The sequence below is a fragment of the Alligator sinensis genome, unplaced genomic scaffold (genome assembly GCF_000455745.1).
Source record: "Alligator sinensis unplaced genomic scaffold, ASM45574v1 scaffold2231_1, whole genome shotgun sequence".
Taxonomy (NCBI): Eukaryota; Metazoa; Chordata; order Crocodylia; family Alligatoridae; genus Alligator; species Alligator sinensis.
Window position 1 is genome coordinate 72,390 of NW_005843550.1, and position 5,649 is coordinate 78,038.

Here is a 5,649-nt window from a genome sequence, read left to right on the forward strand (position 1 = left end):
AACTAAACATGCTGTTTTTCATGCATCAGTGACAACATTGCCACTGATGGCACGAGACAGTAAACAAAGTTAAGAGAATATAGTTAGATTTTTTTACACCTGTCTGAACAGGCAGTGCTGATCAGAGAAATCCTATTGTGTGTATTGAGTAATCTGAGTGAGGAGAAAGAAATATGCCATTTCCAGATAACATTTTTGAGGCGGTCACTCTTCCACAACCATTTAAAATAGGAGTAAATGAGAAAAGATTGTAGTTAGAGTACAAGAGTAGGAGTCTAGAGATGAATAGTTCTATTCCCCACAATGGCACTCACTTGCCCTGTGACTTGTTTCAAGGCACATAATTACTGTGTCACATATAACCTGTCTGCAAAATGGGAATAATGTTGCTAATACGTTCCTACCACAAGAGCTGTTATGAGTTTTAATGCAGTCATGTGAGTAAAACACTTTGCATTGATAGCACAATATAATATGTACACATTTGTTTTTTTCTTTATAATCAATTAATTAAATGAGACTTAAAATAAGGTCCAAATCTGATTCCTCTCTGAATGTGTTTTTTGGGGTTTTGTTTGTTTTTTACATTTCCTCAAGCCCAGAACACACCAAAAGGATCCAGACCGTGCCAGGACAAGAAATGCAAAACCTGCCAACACATCTCCACCACCCCCACTATTACTACACCCCACAACAGAGCCATCAGCATCCCAGGATCTTACAGCTGCACCTCCAGAAATGTAGTATACCTCATCCAATGCACCAAATGCCCTGATGGAAGATACGTAGGAGAGACCAGACAACAACTGCGCACCAGAATGAATGCACACCAGAAATCAATCAAAGACAGAAACACTCAATTACCGCTGGGGGCACATTTCTCACAGGAGGGCCACTCTCTCTCCAATCTCTCAGTCCTGATCCTCAAGGGAAACTTACACAACACTTCCCAGAGACAAGCCTATGAGCTCCATTTCATCAACCTGCTGGATACTAGAGATCATGGACTAAACATAGACACTGGATTTTTGATACATTATAATGTGCCTGGCAACTGACTCCCCAGCCCAGCCCCTGGCTTCTTTACTTTTAATTCCATCCAGGAAGAGCACACACCAACTGCTGAAGCTTCCTTAGCCTGATGAAAGGTTTTTGAACCCAAAAACTTGCTTAATATCTATTCTCCAACCATTTGGGTTGGTCTAATAAAAGATATCAAATTCACCCAAGGAACCTTGTCTGCCTATGTCCTTAGACCAACACGGCTACAACCCAAACCCCTGTAAGCACCACTTAGGTGCCTAATGGATAGAATGGAATCCAGCCATTGATGTCAGTCCTATATCTTCCAAAAGTGTTGTTAAGTTCTGTTCTGGCTTAAAAATGCACACATTTTCCTACTTTGGCTGTTGATTAACCAGCACTTAAAAATAACAGACAGATCAATATGTAATTCCCCTAGTAAAACAATAGTTTACTAAAAGTCCTTATCAGTTGCATTGCACTCACCTTAATTCCATGCCAGATACAGCTCAGGGAAGAGCCTTTCAGACAGGCAGAGCTAAGTGATTCATTTCACTATGAGGAACAATAACCAGCATTTAGCAGTAATGATCTTGAACAACAAATTGCGGTTATGTTGAATACATTGTTCCTTTGGCAAGCAATGGCCATAGTAGCCTAAGAAAATATTGAAATGCCAATTCTCATTGACATACAAGACATTGACCCAAACTAGAGCTCAGCTTTTAGTTCTTGGAGGGGGGAACATTGGAATCCTTCCTTAAACCTTATGAAAACCACTCTGTGGGTATATAAGCAGCTTTAGGGCTGCAGTAAACCTTGCAGCTGTTACATTCCCTTTTCCTGGGGGAAATAGTTAGTGGATCTACATCATTAACTCGCAGTCCAAGTATCCAAGTTGTACAGTGTGAACAGCATGAGTGCTGAGGAACATCTAATGTTGTTAAATTAGCTGACTTCCAGTTTTAGTTAGGCCTCTGATAAAAGAGGATATTAAAGATGGATCAAAGATGGGAGAAGGCTTGAAAAATATAATGAGAATGGAACTAGCTCAGTAAAATCTTAAATTGCTTCTATCAGAAATCTTCTGCTAGCTTTGCTCTCAGCTTTATTGAACACCAGGCTATAGCCAACAGGATTGCTATGGTCCTACTTTGGTTATTTCTACAGGCCAGTATCCCTTTCCAGACATTTTCTTATAGCCCTTATAAGCATTAAGTCTCTTTTCAGGTTGAATATAATGGCATGATCCACCTTTCAAGCTAATGATTGCTCTTCTTCTGAAATGTGGAAACTGTAAGACTACCTATCATGTCATCTTGCTAGGCATTGGAGGTGGTTGGGCTGAATTGGGACCCCCTTTGTAGTGTTCGGTGGAGATCAAGCATACCTTTGCTTCCATCCTTCCCATTGTTCAAGAAGGCTTTTTTATCACAAGAGATAACTTATTTGCTGTCTCCTGGGTTCTTCTTATTCCAGTAAAGCTCAATAAATTCTTTTATGTACTTGATGACAGCATACCTTAATTTCATATAAAATGCAGGACCTCTGGGTGGATACGGGTTTATTCAACTGTTTTGAAGAGCCAAATACATCTGTGGCCATGTCCAGACGAGTATGGACATGCAGTATGTGGTGCTGCAGACACATCTGTGGCACCATGCACTGCACATGCAGGCATTCCCTGTACTGCTACTTTGCAGTGTGAGGAGTTTTTTTGAACATTGGAGCTCCAGGGTAAAAAGAAAAAAAACCCACCGAGAAAAGGGGGGTGGCGCATGTGGTGGTAGCATGTGCCTCCCAGAACCAGAGCCTGGCTGGCCAAAGCCAAACTCCAGCTGCTAGCCAGGCTTCCTGCCATGGCTATAGCCCTGAGAGTGCCCCAGAACACCAGGTAAGGCTGCTGGAGCCAACACAGTTACTGGCCCCAGCCTCCCTTACCCCACCTCTGGTAACCTACTGCATGCCAGAACATGGGTGGCATGAGTATTCCCCAGGGACAAGTAGTAGCAGCAGCACAAGGTGTGCCACTGCTACTTGCCCCCATGGAAGCAAATGTCCACACCCGTCTAGACGCACCCTGTGTGTGTATTAGTAATTGCTACTATGTTTAGGGTCAGATTTGTTCACTGGGAGCTCAGGGCATTGTTAATTAGAATTGTCTGCGTCTCGGTCTGAAAGAAAATATGCTGCCCTAAACCTTCATTATAAAGCTGTGGCATAGCCTTCAGCTCTTAAGCACCACAACAGCAGATGTGTGCAACTAAGGATGACTCTTCCAAAAGCTCATTCTAGCCTATTTTCTTTAAAATGCAATGATGCTGTTGTTGTGGGAATGCTGTGCAGTTCCCATCTAGTTAGAGAATGAACTCATCCACCTGGAAAAGTGTTCTTATGTGCAAGATAATACCATATTTATCTGACAGACCATCAGTAATTAACTAGATTCCTTGTACTGTTATAATGTTCTTCTTTTTTTTTTTACATTGTCCTATATAAGAATGTATCTCTGTATCAAAGTAGAGACTGACCTTGTCCTGAAGAAAAATACCACTTTCAGGTAAGAGAAAAGTGTTTAATTTGAGGTCAAATTGCAGTTATAATCCTGAAAACAGATGTGTTGAGTCTAACTTAAGGAAACCCCTATAGAAAGTCTTTGTATGCCAGATGTTATAGTGCAGTCTTACTGTGAAAAGTAGCTTGTTATGGTGGAAGGAGATTTTTGGTGGTAGCCCAATGATTCTTTATCAAATGTGGTTTTAAAAACACAAAACCTACATTCCAGCCCTCCAAATGCTATGTATAGTTTGACATTCAAGCTGCATTCTTTACTTCTTGTGCATTATCATCATTACTGAAGGTTCTCAGGCCAAATATTGCCATTCAGTCGGATAACTCGCATGTAGCTGAGTTAAGTTTAGTACAGTCTGTTTATAGTACAGAAAAGGAAAAATCCAATTTGGCTGTGCTGGCTCTTTAGGGTTAGATTGGGAAAGGATGAGAATTTATTCTAGACACAAAAATTAGTTGGTGTGACTATAAAAAAAAATGGCACTTTATGCCACATTTCTGACCCTTACCACTTTTTAAAGCCACATTCCAATCTCGCTAATATAAAGAAAACTAGACAAACAAGGACTTTGTTGGCTTGTTTGGCTTTTGTTAGTTGTCTTGCAGGGGTGAGGATTGGGGAGCAGGTTGGAATTTGTATTTTTAGATTAAACTGATTTAGAATATACAGCATAAACCAGCATGAATAAAGAAAGAAACATGTTGCATAACTGGAAGCCACAGTATATGTAAAATAATGTGATTCTAATTATATTTCTCCGAATGCTTCTCATTACAGGAGGGCAGAATGTTCTAGAAGGCAGCCTATCTTTAGGGTGTTTTTCAGATAAGAAGTGTCAGTTCTGATTTTTAAGTCTGAAACACTTAGAAAAGATCTGTGACTGACTGATCAATCAGAAACATACAACAGCTGGTGGCTTACCTTCAGCAGTGGCAATAAATATTTTGTTAAGTACAAGAAGAGGGATTTGTGCAAATTCTCTCTAGAATAGGAGCTCAGGTCCGTAATAGTCTTAGTCTAATCCCAATTTGTAGAATTTAATAGAATGCAATATTCATAACAGAGCTCTACTTGCTTTTTGTAACAGACAAATTTACCTGTAGCACTGCAGTTTAGAGCAAGGCAGGTTGTACAGAACTTATGCTGGAACTGTTTTCCTGCAGGTGTTTTGGGTGGTGGTGGTTTCTGCTGTTTTTATAAATTACCGACAAGTTTCTCATTTGAAAGCATAGCTTGATGTTATACTAACAAAGCTATAGGGGAGGAAATAAAGGGAGGAAGGGGTAACTACACAAACCAGTATCTTTTGCACTGAAGTCCAGCAAAACCAATTGCTATGATCATAATCACAAAGCTATAAAGGAGCATGAGTTTTTAATACCAGGATGTTGTTTGTATTGCAGTGCCCAGACACCTTGCTTGAGTTCAGTGTTACTCTTGCTAGGCCTGTATATATTCAAGAGGCCTGTCCTGAAGTGCAGGCCCACTGACAGACAGTGAATTTAAAAATAAAATAATCAAAACATGGAGACTGGAGAGTCAGAGATCTCTCTAAGGTTGGGTCCTAATCGGGTGTCCCCAGCTGTCTCCCAGTGCCTGGGGTTGTGCCCCAGTGACCTTTCCAATGTCAGTGTTAAGGTTCATATTCAACTGTTCCCTTCTCCCTTTGGGAGTTTGCTGGGATGGACGAGGCGAGGTGCTCCTTGAAATGCACCTGTTCTAACAGAGGGGTCCAAGGGGGCCCAAGACTGCAGAGTGGGCACCGGGGCCTGGCAGGTCTCCTTTATGTGTTTCCCTTTCAGGCAGGGGTAGGGGGTTAAGGGGAAGCCGTGCAGAGCAGCAGAAAGGCTTTCAGGGAGCACGGCTTGCGGGTGGGAGGCGAGGGCCGGTCTCGTTGGCTGGGCACGGGGGAAGCGGCGCTTGGCGGCCCCGCGGGGCCCGCAGTGGTGTTGGCGCCGCGAGGGGTGACTGCCCTGGGCCGGGGGTCCCCGAAGAAGCCGGCGCTGGGACAGGCAGGGGCGCCTGGGGCGGGTTCACCTTCCCTGCGACAAGGG